We start from the raw sequence: 16,848 nt of genomic DNA on the forward strand, positions 1-16,848 counted from the left end.
CCGACGAGAGAGTCTCCTGGAAACACCGGGAGAAGACGGAGCAGGGGGGAAATGGAGAAGTGTCAGAGCAGCACTGCGCTGCCTCTCAGCTCCGTACTGCAGAGGGGACGGAGCAGCGCCCGCACACTGGGAGCTGCCGGCGCGCATCCTGCACTGCTGCTGGCTGTGGGTCAGTGCGGGCACTGTGCAGGGCGATGCTGGAAGGAGAAGCCTCTGCTTCCTTCAGTGCATGAAGCAAGGGCTGATAAAGGGAGGAAATCCCTTCTGGGCTGCGGGAATGTGGGCAGGGAGGGGGCTCTGGTGGGTGCCCCCAGCAGTACCTGGAAGCGGTCGGTTAGGACAGAGGGGGAACAGCCAGGTGTTTCGGAGCAGCTCCTTGCCTGAGACGTGTTTGGCACCGTGCCCCTGTGGTGTGGGGACCACGCTGGAGCCTGCAGCAGTCACACCATCTACAGCCCCAAGGAGCCATGGGGCTGCTCCATTAAACTCCTGGTGACCCGCAGCGAGCGCGTGGCATTGCCGCTCACAATGAGAGGCAGCTAACAGCAAGCAGTGAGGCCATCCACACACAGCCCTTCCCTCCACGCCGCCCTCGCGGAGCTCAGTGACAAACCTCCATAGGCCGCGTGCAGTCCCCAGCTTTCTGCTGCAGGTCTCTCTTCCAGCCCAGCCCTGCGACTCATGTCTGGAACAGCCCAGCTGGAGCTGCACGGCTCTTTGGGGTCTTCAGAAAAATCCCCATTCTCTCCCACTTCCAATTTTTTACTTATTCCACACCTTCCCAGACCCGAAGCCCCACTGTGCCCATGCACTGTCCCATCTCACTGTGCTCTCACCCTGATAGCACCCAGCTGAGAGCTCCTACCACACTTCACCTGGGCCCAGGCTGAGGAATTTCTCAACTGGGAATTTTTCTGTTATTTTTTCAGAGGGAAAGAAGGAGAGCATATGAAAGAAAGGAAGGAAAAAGCCTAAAAGTAAAAAGCCCTCTGGTCCTGGCAGCCGGCATGATCGATGGCAGTGGATTTGCATGTACATTTCATTAATTTTTCAGCATGCATTTTATTTATCTATGCGCCATACATCTGCTGAAGTTTATATACTTGATAATATATAAATATAGACACACAGCAATCAATACGACATCCGCTTCGCAGAAGCTTCCATTAGCCCCCCGCCCCCTCCCCTTTCCCTTCCTCATTTCCACAACCTGCTGCCTGGGCACCTTGTGCTCTGCCATCGGTTTCCGATTTTCATTAGCGGTGCAGCCCTCCCCATTCACGCAGGCCGGGGAAGTCTCTCCCCAGCCGTGTCAATGGGCTTCCCACTGCAGTGCCAGCACGGGGCCACAACAGCGGGGAGGACAGAGCCCACCTGGGCCACCACCCCGCTGCATCCCTGCCAGCGGGCAGCAGGAGGGAGCTGAAGACCTCACACTCTTGGTTGTTTGCTTCCCTACCCCATCCCATCTGATCCAAACTCCCTCATCCCGTTGTATCCTCGCTTTTTGGGGTGTGTGTGGGGAGAGGAGGGCTGGCACCACTCTGTGCTCCACTCTCAACCTACACCACCCTGCCCGCCCCCTTCCCAGCCCACTCTCCAGCTCTACAGGAAGGGGTGCTGCTGGTTCTTGGTTCATCCTCATCACAGTCTTGATCTGAAACGAGCAGCTCTGTGTGCAGGTAACATCCCCAGCCCAGAGCACACATAGCACACAGGACAAGAGCTGGAGTAGGAAAACACACAGCTTGCACGGCACCTCACAGCACAGGGAAATACAACCGGGCAATTTATTAAAGCAGAATAACTCTTCCATTATTATTATAACTGACCACAAACAAATCAGTGCAAAGCCCGGGGAAAAGTACAAACAGCTTCCCCCCTGTTTTATGATGTAAAAAAGATGTTTTTGCAGGCAAGATGACAAAGGAAGGCAGGGGAGCAGAGCGCAGGAACTAAAGCCCAAGAGCATCTTCTCCATCCACCAGCCACCTCCTCTCCTTCCCACCCACTCCTCTCTCTGCACCCCGCTCTCCTGCAGCAGCTCTGTGCCACACGATGAGAACTGAGGCTGCAGCAGCCACGGGGATCCTCCAGGCAGGGCCTGCAGTGCTTGCAGTGAACGCCGTCCAGCAGGCGGAGGGGGGCCAAGGGGACGGAGGCTGAAAGTAAATAAATGATGCCTGCGCCTTTAAAAGAATTTTCATTTATAGGCTCTTCTCTTCTTCCACCATTTCAGTGATCTATATGCAAATATGCTAATGAATGCAAATTAAGACACCACTTTTAGTCCCAATTTAATAGAAAGCATTAAAATACCTCTTTTTTTTTTTTTTTTTTTTTCCAAAAAAACTCCATATGCATGAAGGAAGGGCTTTTTAAAATTTATTTTTTAATATATTTTTTTTTCTTTTTAACTTTTTGTTAAAGTCACATCCAGCAGCAAACACACCATCAAAATGCTGGTGACGAGGAAGGGAAATCTGAGTGACATTTCCAGGTGCCAATTACCGGGATCTCGTTCCCTCCTGGGAGGACTTCATTCGTTCTGCCTGGGTTTAAAGGTGCTCTCAGGGCTGGTGGAGCAGCTCTCACCCATCTTCAATGGGATGAACCCAATGTGGCATCCACTGCAGTGCTGGATGACACCGTGCAGAGGGACATGCGATGGGGGTGTCCTTTACAAGGGACCAACAGCCCAGGGCTGGGGGACTCTGACCCCAGAAGGCTCCTGACATCTCCTATCCCTGCACTTGGCTTTGCTCAGCCCGGTGAAACAAACCCAAACCTCCCCAAACCAACAGCTGCAGCGTTACGTTGTGTTAGCTCCGCTGTCAGAGCCCACAGAACACAAACTCTGACTCATCCTTTTTGAAATGCCCCAAACACAAATCTTTCCACTCAAGCAGAATCATGTTTTTACTAAAACTTGTTGAGATCAAAAACCTAAATGAAGCAACAGCCCAACCTTCCACAAATCCAAAGTTCCTCTGTTTACAAACAGAAAGCCCGTTTTCCTCCAAGCGCTTCACTTGGGCGTTTGCTAAATGAGGTTCCTGCACGCACCAACTTCTCACTTACAGCTGCCATTTCATTTCACTTGAAAATCAAAGCTTGGAAACCGTGCAGAATTGGAGTGGCTGCCTTTGCTGAAGCCAATGTGACGTTCAGAGCATCTGTGCGCACCGTCACCACAGTCCCCGTGTTCCACAGCCAGGCTGGAGCACGCAGGCAAATCCTGCCCCTTGCTGCATGTCCTTGCAGCTGCCCCGAGCGCAGCATTTTCAAGTGAAAACTGTGTTAACAGCAATCGATAGACAAAGCGAGCAAGCGGCTGCGTGACACAGTTCTTCCTGGATGAGACAGGGGAAAAAACATCGGGCGCTATGCTGGGATGAGCAGCAAACCGCTGCTGTCCTGCAGCTGCCACCATGGGGACCTGGACAGTCCATGTGACCGCAGCGAGGTTCAACAAGGCCAAGGGCAACGCGTGGGACGGGGGGCACCCAGCTGAGTGCAGGGGTCACAACGGGGCGGGCGCTGAGGTCCCTTCCAACCATCCCGCGTGGGTCCCAAACCAAACAGCAGCCTCTCCTTGCTGCTGATCCCGGCGCCGGCTCACCGCACTGCGTGCTGCAGGGAACATGAAAGCACGGCGCTCGCAGGCTGCGCCGACATGACGGGGCACATCTCCGAGTGTTTGTGGCACGGAGCAGCTATTTAGTTATTTACAGGGAATATGTTTGGCTGCTGCCAAACCCTACGTTTTATTGTCAGAAAAAACAAACCCGAGCACCGAAACTTGTCTTCAAATGGAAGCTTGCACAGAAGAGAGTGATTTCCCCATCAGACCAGTTTTATTAGATATAAATATCTCATTATTTGCACCGAGTCCTGGGTTACCAAATGTTTTAAATTCAACTTTTATATCATGTGTAGGAGTCTTTATATAAAAGAGCAGCATATCTGCATATATTGAAATGACCGATTTGAATTCCACTTGAAATACTGTTCCTTTTTGTTTCTCCTGCATTTATACAATAAAGATTCAACAAACAAACAAAAAGAAGGAATGAGGCACGCTTTGCCTGCTGCTAAGAGTTCTGCCTTCGAGCGTCTCTCTCTCCAGCAATGGCATCAATGAGGTGCTCACAACTCTGCATTCTCCAGCACACTGTCTTCCTCGACAGCTTTTCCTACACCTCAGTGCTGCCTCTGCACCTTTGGAGATGTAACATCCACAGAAACGCTTTCCAAATCTGCTCAGGATTGACCGAATCCCTCCAACCAGAGTTCACTAAGCCTTTAAACATCCTCAACCCTGCACCCCGCACTGACAGATAGAGCACGGCACACAGACCCCAAAGTGCACACAAAGGCATGATAACTCAAAGCCCCAGCCGCCCCACGCAACAAAAAACACACACTCATCTACATCCACACACTCCATAGGCATATGCCCACACAACAAACACCAAGGCAGAGTTAAAACGCACACAAACAGCCTGATAAATGCACATCTCAGCCATCCATCCATACATCACCTACCCAAACCACAAGAAACAGAGCCTAAATATAAACTCCTCCCCAACAATACACAAACATCCCCCAAAAACACACCACGCAGCGGACGCCTGCCAAGTATCATCACAAATGCACACAGCAAATACGTTCTTCAAAACACACAACTCGTCAGAGGCAGCCCGCAACTGCACAGAAAGGAGCTCGATGGAAGGGCTCAGCCTCAGCTCTTCCCTTCCAGAGTGGAGAAAATGGGACAGAGGGGGAAGGAGAGCAGGCAGGAGGAGGTGGGGAGGGATGCGGTCCAGGCTGTCATCTGGAGATCCAACTTCATCCAGAATTAATGCACCAAAGTTCTGTATTATACTCTGAACAGTTTCCAGCAAACAGGGAGCACTGTGCTGGGTGCAGGCAGGTCAGGAACCCAGGCGCACACTGGAGATGCTGCACCAAAGTGCTGGAGGGAAGAACGGACAGAAGGAGCTCTTTTAGGCTGCTAGGGAGTTGCACCCCATACCAATACTCAGGGAGCGAGGCCTTGGGATGGGGCTGAGCACAGAGGCCCCACACAGCCCTGTGGGGAACGCACTGCAGGGCAGATGGGCACAGCAGCACCTGCACCAGTACCTCTGGCTCACAGCCCACAGCTCCTGCAGCCACCAACCTCAGAGCACAGCTCTGCAGAGCAGCCATGAGCTCCATGCTGGCCCTGTGCTCCTCCCGTGCAGATCGATGCGCCCTTACCTCGGCTCCCATACCCTGGAGGGGATGCTATGGCTGGGGCGGGGGAGGAAGAACTGAGAGCAAACAACAGCAACAGGAACAGAGTTGAGCCATTTCAATTATTCATATGCCAGATGGATTCTTTTCCTGCCCTTTTTTTTTTTTTTTTTGCTATAAAAATAAAAAGCTGGGGGAGAGCAGTGATGTTTGGGGAGAGAAGGGAGGAAAACATATTTTCCCCAAAACAAAGCGCAGAAAAGAGAGGGGAAAGCCCCAGCATACCCATCTCTGTGCTGGGAGACCACAGGGAGTGTGAGAGTTTCCACTCACTGGGAAATTGGCAGAAGACTCATCTTTTATTTTACAGCCATAGAGCAAAACACAAGGAGAAAGTGCATGAAAAAAGAGGAACGAAGGATGGTGACAGAGAGAGAAAGGGACATGGAATGAAAGAGAAAGGGAGAGCGAGAGACAGCAGAGAGAGGGAGGGGGCAGGCAGAAGAGGGCTTTGACCTTCTGTGAAGGATATAAAAAATCCAGTAGCCTCAGGGGACACCCAACTATCTAGCATATTGCTGTTAAAATGTCTGCAAAATTTAATACACTTGGCATGCCATCTAATCAGTCCTTGGAAACCACGGTTTTTCTCCCTCCTGCACTTCAACCGTCTCAGTCCTCCAGCATTTGGGAACAAGGCTGGCTACCTGCAGGTGATGAAGTTTGGTGTGTGGTGGGGGTTTCATTCATATTTTGGTGGGGTTTCTTTTAGAAGCAAATGGCTGCCATTTTCCCCTTTAAAAAAAAAATAAAGTTTGCAGCAATTCCTGCATGTTGAAGAGCTGCTGGATGGATGGTAACATTGCAGCACATGGGCATGTGTGCATGCAGAGTGATGGGCAGCAGAGGATGGATGGACACAGCATCCATCCTCCATCCATGTCTGTGCACCTGGCAGCTCCTGGCTGCGTTGTCCCCTTCTGTGCAGATGGAGCCTGGGGAGAAGGAAGGCAAAGGAGAAAGCACAAAGGTGGATGGAGCTGAGAGCTGTCCCTGCAGGAAGAGGAGGTGCCGAGGGGACACTGAAGGGACAGGAAAGGCCATAGATTCACAAGACTACAGAGAGAAGAGATGAAAGCTTAAATCCAGAGGTGGGCCCCCAGATCCGAGCAGCTCTGTCAAAATTCTGCTCAGTAAAAAAGTTAATTGCTGAGGAGCCAAATAAAAGAAACCCCACAGGCTGAAAACTGTTCCGAGTCTTTAATTAGCCAAAAACACAAAGAGGTTACAGGAAAATGAGAGTTTAAGAGGGGATCCCAGGAGAGTGCCTGCGATACCCTGCCTCCCCTCCTCACCAAACAGCAGGGTAAGGCCAAGGCAGCTGCTCTGACAGCAGATCTGGGAGCAGCATTTGGGGCTGCTTGCTTTGTGCTGCCCAACCATGAGAGCTCAGCCTAGGAACCTGGGGCTGCAGCCCCAGCTCTGACACAGAAACAGCTTTCCCCTGCCTGCACACGGCCACTGACTCTCTGACCCCACAAAGCCATAAAAAACAAGCTGCCCCTAGAGCCCAACCCTCAGAATAGGGAAAAGAAAAGCAGAAGGAAGTGACAGAAGGAGTTTGTTCTTCAGTATGCTGAATGGTCATCCAAAGCAACCGACGTACCCATTTTTTGCTAACTTCCACCTGCAGGTTGAGAGCCCTTCCCAATCCCCATGCACGCAGGTAACCATCTAAAGCCACGCTCTTGGTTCCCCAGAAGCTTGCCAGCTGTTTCTTCTTAAAGCAGCAGAAGAAACAAGATAGAGATGACATATGGAGCAATGCTAGAGAGCTGAGCCCCTCTGCCCTCACCCACAGCTCACATCTTGCCCCTCAATTTCTGCCCACGGCAACCAGATGGAGTTTGGAGGCACCCACACAGCTCCCCTCACTCCCTTCTGTAGAGGGCTCAGCAGAAGAAGCCCATGCACTCACTGAAGGCCCCCATGGCACAGACAGAGGACACACAAACTGGATGCAAGGAGTAGGAGCCCAGTGCGACGGGTCTGTGACCTGCGTTGGGAGATGGTTGTGAGCCCACTGAGCTCACAGTCCTCCAGATTAAAGGCTTCATGCGTGAGAACCCCAAAGTGCCTGAACCAGAAAGCAGCCCCATATGGAGGAAGCATCCGGCCCATCCTCGCTTCCAGGCTGATTCCACCCCGCTCCTGCCTACCCCTTCCCCTGGGGCCTATCTAGCTGGGAAATCGCAGACAATCGGGGCGGCTGTTCCAGCCAATTTCCTTCAGGGAACCTGCAACTTCCTCCTGGGACTGTCCTGTGGCTCCGTGCTGCCTCGCAGGGGAGGGTGATGGCTGCAGAGCCGCCCACGCTGCTCTCCGAGGGTCACAAATCTGACGGCCGCGGTTCGGACAGGACAGAGGTGGAGGAGGGTTGAAGAATGCACAGCTAACAGTAGGAAACGCGGGCAAACAGAGGCACAACGCAAACAGAAAGAGAGGGAGGTGCTCCAGCAGGCTGTAAATTCATATTTCTAATTACTTCCTCGTGTTTTTCAGCACTCCTCAGTCAAGTTTGATTAAAATTCCTTTCAAGGGAAGACGCTCCATGGAGAGCTACGACAGAGCAGCAGCTCATGGTGCTGGCACAGTGCTGGAGATGGGCACAGTGCTGGGAAAGCCAGCCCCACCTGCAGCACAGCCACAGGGGTCACAGGACGCCCCTGGCACAGCTGTGGTGGTGGCACTGCCTGTCCCAAGAAGCCCTGTCACCAAGAGAACCCTATGCTACTCCCATCCAAGCCCTAGAAGCGAGGCGGAATGCAGGACACACGCTGACACACAAACAACTGATAAAAAAAACCCAAAACACAGAGCACTTCCACAATTAAGTTGCTCTCCATCTTGTGGGAGCGCATGCAATACACAGGTCATGGCGATGAGTCCCAGCTGCTCTTCAGTCTTCTGCTCCCTCCCCACCCCACCTGCACCCAGCAGGGGACACTGGGACAAGACCAGGAGGAGGCAGGTGAGTTCCAGCTGCACCTCCAACCCTATGCTCCAGCTTAGAGCCCAGCACAGTGCTGCCTAATGCTACACTGGTTGCAAGACAACGTTCTCACACAGCCAAGCAAGGACAGAGGTCTTGCTCTCCATTTAAAGCACTTGCACAATGCAAACAGAAAGGTGAGCAAAGCAACAGGCAGAGGGAAACCATGCAGTTACCACGTTACACCTGTGATACTGCAACCTGAGCCAGCAAGGTGCACGCAGCACAGCAGTGCAGATGAACACGACCACCTGAACTTGGGAGCAGGGAGCACGTGCCATGGGAGCAGGGCAGTGCCAGGTGCAAGAAAGCAGCAGCTGTGCTGCATGGCTGCAGGGAGCACAGCAAAGCCCTACACCGCATCCTCCCCAATGGGAAAGTGCAGGCGTTGTGCCTGGGGAGGGAACCTCTCCTCCAAGAAACCCAGGGCGGTGCGAGAGAGCCTCCGACTCTAAAGTCATCCAAGTTTCTGAGGCAATTAATTTATTGCTGAAAGAAGGAGCAGGAAGAACAATAAAAGAGCTTTTGTACTTAGGGTGGGGCAGGAGCATGGGAAGTCGTTTCAGAGAGTGAGGAGTTGGGGGCAAACAAAAACAAAAAAATATAAATAAACTGACTGACAAGCTTACAAGAACAGCCACATTTTTAACATTCTTAATCCCCAGGACAAACACACAGGGAACAGCGAGGACAGGGCTGTCGGTCCCCGAAGATCACCAGGAGACACCGTGGCAGTGCCAAGGCAGGAGCGGGGTGTGCCTGCAGGGACACAGGGCACAGCACAGCCACATCACAGCAGACGCTCACTTGGACCTTCCATCTCTCTGCTCCGACGTTTCCTGCCTTCTGTATCACACAACAAACGCACCATCAGCCGCACGTGCCCAGCAGTGCAAAGCATTGAGGAGATTGGCTCCTTTCTCCCTCAGCCAGCTGCCCTACCAAGAGTCCAGCCACACAGTGCTCTGCCCCCAGACCCACATTCAGCTGCTCCCCCCCTCCTCTCCAAGCACCCTTCAATTTCCTCCAGAAGAGCAGGAGTTAAGTGCCTGGTTTTAGTGGTAGGAGCCACGTTCAGAAAGGGATTGAATTTGCGCGTGGTGCAGCCGGTTCCCTGTTTATTAATAAGCTATTTATCATTGGTGTTGCTTTTAATACCATTTTGGCTTAATGTTGTTAATGAAATATAAATACCCGCACTAATGATGTTGGTCAGGAGGCAGCATGGGCCACCGGCGGCTCTGCAGGAGGGAGGCCAAACCGCGGCTGTGTGCACGAGCAGCTGTGACTACATGATGGCAGCCCGGCTTCCGCACGGCCCCACAGCACGGCTGGGACGGAGGAGGCTGGGATAGGACATGCAACATTGATGGGAGGGCAGGGAGAGGTTTCCAGCGGCTGTGACCCACTGCAGCAGCCCCAGTGGGACGGGGATCAATCCTTCCAAGATCACAGCAAGCAGCTGGGGACCCTGTGAGATAACTCGCTAGATGGAGATATGTAAAAGAAGAAGTCGGATGGGTTGTGTTTGCTTAATGCAGTCACCCCACCGGCTCAGCTCCCCCCAGAGCAGCTCCCACAGGAGCCTGGGTCCCTTTGGCAATAGGGTGTTCCCAGCACCCGCACTGGGCTGCCTGCAGGGCTGGGATGAGGCAGGAGGAGCTCACCCGGCTTCCAGGGCTGCCCTGTAGCCCCAGTGCACTCCTGTCCCCACAGCTGCTTGGAGCACAACTCTAGGCAAGGGTTTGGGGCTTGCTCCAGGGATGCAGAGACCTCACCCAGGTTGCTCTCCATTAGCTCGTGTCTGGCACCATCGTGGGGCAGGGATTATGGATCTCCCTAAGGCGGCTTTTGGAAATCCCACCATGCATTGCAATTTGCATTAAAGCAGTCCGTAGAGAGAGTGGAGGACTGAGTATATGCACTCAGCAGCAGCCCCAGCCCAGGAGGCTGCAAGGCAGCGTTAGAGACCTAAACAGGCAACGGCTCTGGGACTGGTCAGTGGCAGAGGCATAGAAAAGCCATGCCCAAGGCTGCTGCTCTACCCAGCAAGCACATCCCAAGTGAACCTTCACCACCAGCTCATCCCAGGCATCTGCAAGCTTGCAGAGCAAAACCATATTCATGCATCAGGAGCCAACTCCAAGCCTGGACAGGGCCTGAAGAACCACCAAGGAGGCAAATCTGGAGAAGAAAACCCACTGCTTGTCTTCAGACTGCTCTCCTAACAGCAGCTCATCCTGCTCCAAACAGACTCACTCAGCAGCAGGGAAGCAGGCAGTGGAGGAGACCACCGAAGGGCACAGCAGGACCACAGCAGCAGAAGTCCTGAGTGATGACGGGTCAGTGTGCAGCGATGGTGCGCCCTCACCACGAATGATGCCGGGCTCCTCTGACAACAGAGTTGGCCACCACCTCCTCCTGAGGAGCACCAGCACTTCACACTGCTCCTTTAAGGCGCCGTCTTTCAATTTGGTGCTCCCCCTCTCCCCTCCTCAACCAACTGATTTATTAGTTTACATCTCATAAATTGTCACCCCTCGCCTCCCCCTTCGCCCTCCCGGCTGCCATAAATCCCCTGCAGGGCCTCGTCACCCCACCGTGCGCAGCGCAGCCCCCTGCCCCCCAAAGTCACCTCTGCGTCCCCAGGGAGCACGGGGCTCATTTGCTGGGGGTTTGGCCTGGCTCGTCTCAGCAGCTAATCCCTTGGGTGGCTCCTGTCAGATTATTAATTAGCTAAAGCGGATCGGCCCTGGAACAACATGCGGTTGGACTTCAGATAAAACAGGACGGCAGAGGCTTGGCGTGTCGTCGTTAAAGGGATATCATCCCTTTTTCTTCCTGCCTTCTAGGCTGGGAGGAGGATGAGGAAGAGCAGAGGTCCACCACGCTGCTCACCTCTCTGCTCGCAGGGCTGGAAGCTCCATCCCTCCTTTGCCCTGTGGCAGCTGAACTTCTCTAGATGCCAGGGGAGCTCCAGGAAGCTGCTCGGAGGCATGGGGCTGGATAGAAGTCCCCTTCTCCTGGGGGACAGGGGAGAGGGGACCCCCCCGCATTGCATGGGAAAGGCTGCGAGGAGCAGAAGCAATACTGGAGCTCACCTCCTCACTCCCTTCCCACTTTGGATTGTTTTGACTCAAACCGGTGAAGCTGAAATATCGAGTCACAACGGCACTAAACTTCATTACAAGCTCTTAACACAGATTACTTAATAAAAAACAGGCTGCTTTAATTGCTTTTCCCCCATTAGCATTTCTGGAGGAGAAAACTCTGATTAATTTGAAGAGGCACGTTGCCCCCAGCCCTGCAAATCAGACCTCTTTCCCACACAGCCCTGTCCAGAAGAGCATCCCAGAGAGCCCAAATCCACAGGACTCCAAAAAACAAAGGGACTGATGGCCTGGAGGAACAGATGGGAGTAATGGAGTGAAGCAAACAAGGGAAAGAAAAACCTCCTCCTCTTTCTGGTGAACCCATAAAAAGCAGCACAGGGGAATGCAGAAGGAGGAGGAAGAAGAGGAGAGGACATAGGAACTGCTTCCATGGGCCACCTCCTGCCGACCTCGCAGCGTTCGCTGGCTTTCTTAAACCCTGAGATGCTGCAGGTTTCCTAAGACTTTTGTTTCATACATTATATGCACACTGCTCACCCCCGCCGCCCCGCTTAGCAGGGCACAGCAACCTGAAACGTGATCTCAGCACATCCCAAACACACAGAAATCCTGGTATTACTCAGTCTTACAACTGGGGGAGGAGGAGAGAAGCTTTTGACTTCTGGAAGGACAAGGCTAGCAATATTGTTTGCTCATTTTACTTTCAAACTCACCTTAGTTTGTCCTCTCCTCTTTACTCGCGTATCTCCTATTAATGTACAGCTAAGACAAACTCAGCAAGAATACCAAGAAAGACACTGGGACACATCATAAACCGCCCTGGCAGAAATCAGGATCCTCCTGCTGGCTGGAAATGCAGCTCTGCTGCTTTACATCAGCAGATGGCTTACCTGTGGCTCTTAATGGTTAATATATAACTGCAGCAACAACAACAACAAAAAAAGCCCCAGCATTAATACATAATTTGTCAGAGGCAATATGCTAAAACAGCCTTTCCATATTCAACTCAAGCAGTGAGATAAGCCTCACCTGCAGCCCTGCCCCATGGGCTGAGCAGCAGCTCTGGAATGAACACCGGTGGAAGACATCAGAGAACAGATCCCATTCATATCACACTATTTGTTCATTTCTCACTTTTTCCCCCCTACTTTATCAACAGATTTCCAAGAAGGACATTCTGAACACACATTTCCCTCATGCACTTATGGCATACTTTGTGCTGATTGCTCCAAGTGCTTTCCAACCTTGAGGATTCCCAGCAGACCAGCATCCCCTTGGCTCACACTGGACAGATGAGGCCCCAAATCCCTACAGAGCCAAACGGGACCCTAAACGCAGAGCCCTGCGACCCAGCAATCCCTGATCTGGCTGTCTCATTGAGGTACCCAAAAATATCTGCCTGCAGCCCAGCTGAGAACTGCTCTGGGATCTGGCAAGGATAGGAAGAAATGCTGTCAGATGGTTAAAAGGAATCAGGAGATCTGGCTTCTCCTCCCAGCTCTGCTTCTGAGTCATTATTAGCATAAAATCAGGTTTGTTATATCACTGACGCTTGAGTAAATAAACCAAGACTCATCACTGTGTTTTTGTTTTGCAATACCTCAGTGGGCTCCTCTCTACAAATAAACACTATTAACGCTCATTGCGACGGCAGGCAGATGAGGAAGGAGAGCGATAAAAGCACCTAAGACATCTGAAACCTCCATGAAGAGCAGCAGGGTGAAGTCACAGCTGTTTGAAGATACCAACTTCCACAGAACAGGCATTTGAAAAGGCAACTCCTTCCTGGGGGACAAAGCAACAAGTCGCACCCACAGGTACGACTGAGCCGATGGGTAAGAGACTGAGAACATAATGATCCTCTTCTGAGGAACCAAAGGTGAAACCTTGACTCCGACAAATCAAAACTCATGCTTGCTTTCACAACACCATTATTTAATCTCCCTAAAGTTGGGGTGTGAAGGCAAGAAGCCTTGAGAAGGAGATGGCCGTCTTCATCAGCAACAGCTCCAGAACACCAGAACAGCACAGAGCTGAATGACCAAAGGTAGCAATGAAAGCAAAGCCTGAATGTAGGAAGACCTGGCTCAGTCCCACCTCCTCTGGCACGGAGCACCTTTCTTCCATCTGCATTTTTGGGGCAGCATGGCTTGCTGTGTGACAGGCTGCCAGCCCTCACTCAAGCACCAGCCTTCTTTAGGGCTAAGCTTCTGCATGCACCCACACACGTGAGCTCCTCCGGCCAAGGGACGAGCCCTGCCCAGCTGGCTCCTTGCTGCAGGACCTCTTCACCTGCTGCACAGCCATCATGTGCACTACTGGAAGTGCAAACCCAGGCCCTGCCCTCAACCTCTGGGCCTTCTCAACTCACACAGATGCACGTGCCAGACCCACCCTCTGTCTGCAGGCTGCACCGGGCTCAGCATCACCTTAGAGAGAAGTGAGCTAAGGAGCACCAGGATCAGGCCTCCGTCCCGCAGCCAGGACAGCCCCATGGGCACACTGCCCTCCTTCCACTTCCCCCCTTCCGCTTCCCACAGCCGCCAACCAAACATCTGATCGAAGGCCCGGGGGAGAGAGTCAGAACTGTCCAGTCTGGTTACAAGTGAAGGTCATTGATCTAGTGCAGACCAGGGATGCGGAAAACAGGGAGGGAGGAGAAAACCCTCAGAGGGAGCAGAGAGAGAGAGGCAGAGCAGAGCGTGCGCAGGGAGGGGCGGCGGAAGTGGCTGAAGCGCGGTTTCACACTCCCAGACCCAAGGGCTGTTGTCAACCCGTCCTTCACGCTCACATCTTGTCACACTAGAGGTCAGGTCTCCCAAGCGTTCCTGGAGAGCTGAGCTAGCCCATATGGCAGGCAATATGTTAACAATATGGATCAGCTGCTCGTCAGGGCCCGAGCAGATGGATGTGACAACCCCGCTCCGAGCCCAGGCAGGCTTTGAGCATCCTCCCTCTCCACCTCACTGCAGAGCTCTGCCCAGGAACTGCTGCCTGCAGCCCCACAGCCCTGCAGGACGGGCACAGCGCTGGTCACGCTGCCATGGACAGGGCCCGGCTCGGGCTCCTCAGAACCGAAGGGCTTCACCACAGCAGACCTGGGCGACCAGCTCCCATGCAGAGCGCTGCGGCAGATACTGCGCTCAGATACGGGGATGTGGCATGTTACCACCAGATGCCACACGTTGCAGTCTAGACTGAGTTTTGTAACTGCCTGGGAAAATTCTCTCTCACAGAACGAGTAATACATAAATAGATGTATATTTTAATGGGCAAGCTAAACTCCTCCTGGCAAAGGCAGGCGAGCTGATTTCATACACAGGCAGGTAAATTTCCACAATGATTTTGCAAGGCTGTTTCGTATTCCCCAGCCCGGCTCCGAGGAAGGCAGCGCTCCCACCTCCCAGATCCCAGCACAGCAACCCCTACATTTACATCTGCTACTGAAATGAAGCACGGGGAAGCACCTTGCCAATTCAAACTGGTATTTCTAATCATTTTTTCCACGGATTTTTCTATGTTTTTATTCTGCAGATAAGACTACGCTATCAAGTGAACATGAAAAAAATCCCTCCCAACCCTTCTAGCTGTAGGACTGAGCAGCCATGTGCGCTTATAAACAGAAAGTGAAACAGCAAGCACAGCCTAGGGATGGGCTCTGGAGAACGTGCACACAGCCTCCATAGCCCAAAGAGCTTGTTTTGAAAGTAGAAGCCATAAAACTTGCTCCAGGGCTGCAGAGAGGAACACAGGGATTTCTGGTCCAGAGCATGAGCGAACACAAAGCCACACGCCTGAGAGGCTCAGAGTATCTCTCTTCACTGAAGTGATGCCTGTAGAACTAGGGGAACCTCGTGAAACAGCTGGAGATCAGGGAAATGTTTCTGTTGTCTTTAATGAACTGCTGTCTCCCAGAAAGCAGCCCCTGAAGGACATGACTGCATACAGACACAGCATCCTGCAGCTTTAGGAATTCCTGATACTGTGTCCTGCACTTGCCTTGTCTCAGAGGCACTGCTCATCCCAGGGCTCTCAATACCACAAAGCTATGCCAGCAGAAAGCAGCAAGGAAGGCCATAGGACAAGCTCCCTCCAACAGGAAAATAAACCCTAGCCCATACAGCAGCTTCCTCATCAGCTTTTCCCCTTTTCCTCCTGGATACAAGGTCCCTCGGAAGGGTTACATAGGGATGTATAACAGAAAGCTCACCTGATGTACTCAAATTTGGGAGTTCATATCTTATTTCTCAAAACGTCAAGGATCCTGACAGGCCAGCACCCTACTCCCTTGGGCAGAGCTCCAATTTGGGAAGCTCCTGTCACACCAGAGGCCTGGCAGGACGCATGCCAGTGCTCTAAAAGGGGACAAGCACTAGAGTGGCTCACAGGGATAAAAGCCAGAGTTCTCTACATTAATAGTTCAAAATCAAGCTGTCCAAATAAAGCATGCCAGACCCTGGAGGAGTTTCAGCACAAGGAAGGTGTGGAAAGGCACAACTCGCCCATCTCCCATCCAGTGGCACACTTTATTTTCTGGCAGATTTGCTGAAAGCACTCAGTTCTGTAGGCTCTGAGCACGTGGCAGGCACTAAGCCCTGCTGAGCCTTAGAGGATCATGGCTGTTGCTCTTTATGATAGGACACTCAGAAGATGAGTAAATACCCCCATGTCGCATACAGGATGGACAGGGATAGTGAAGGCCCAGGTCAGCACCTCAGCCCCGTGACTTTTCTCCTCTTCCTTTGTACTAAGCCAATACAGCTCCTCCATCCTGATCCTTCCAGCTCAGGTCTCAGCCTTATCTGTGACTCACAGCAGCTCTGGCCACACTGCATTGCTCAGTTATCATGTACGGCACAGCAGAAAAATCAGAGCAACACAATGATACACATTCTCCACAGGCACTTTGGGTTGAAGATCTTCACTGAAACATCACCATCCGTAATGGACACAATACAGAAACAGCCCCTAACATGACTGCAAACAGATCACAGAATGCTTTGGGTTGAAAGCAATCTTAAAGAGCCTTAGATCAGACACAACATCACACGCGGCCCAGGCACTGCCAGGATTCTCAGCCCCTTCCATCTGCAGCAGCGTGGCAGCGCCACCAGGCAACTCCCAGATCCTCAAAGCATTGGGAAAAGTTACATTACTCTCTACTATTATCTTGTAACTGCTTTCTTCCAAGCCATGCTTTGCCATACCTTTCTTTGTAGAGAAGCTGCAACAGGAGCCAAGCAGTAAAGAAGGTAAAAAAAGCTTTTAGAAACAAAGTTCCACCCCCACAAAACTCTTCTGAATTTCCCACCGTGACCACAGAAGTCCTCAAACTCCTCTTCTTCTGTGTGACAAGTCAATCGGAAACCGCCCCACACGATACTTACCCAGGGGACTCCTGTGGCAGCCCAGCAACACCACTCTGCTAATTGCCAGCACTGC

The 16,848-nt window shown here is 52.3% G+C and overlaps 1 protein-coding gene across 3 annotated transcripts in view; it reads right to left on the reverse strand.

The window, feature by feature from the left end:
- CASZ1 (castor zinc finger 1) overlaps positions 1 to 16,848 on the reverse strand; it is a 152,372-nt gene that overhangs the window by 108,194 nt on the left and 27,330 nt on the right. The window lies entirely within an intron of this gene.

This window comes from Lagopus muta, chromosome 21, assembly GCF_023343835.1.
Source record: "Lagopus muta isolate bLagMut1 chromosome 21, bLagMut1 primary, whole genome shotgun sequence".
Classification (NCBI taxonomy): domain Eukaryota; kingdom Metazoa; phylum Chordata; class Aves; order Galliformes; family Phasianidae; genus Lagopus; species Lagopus muta.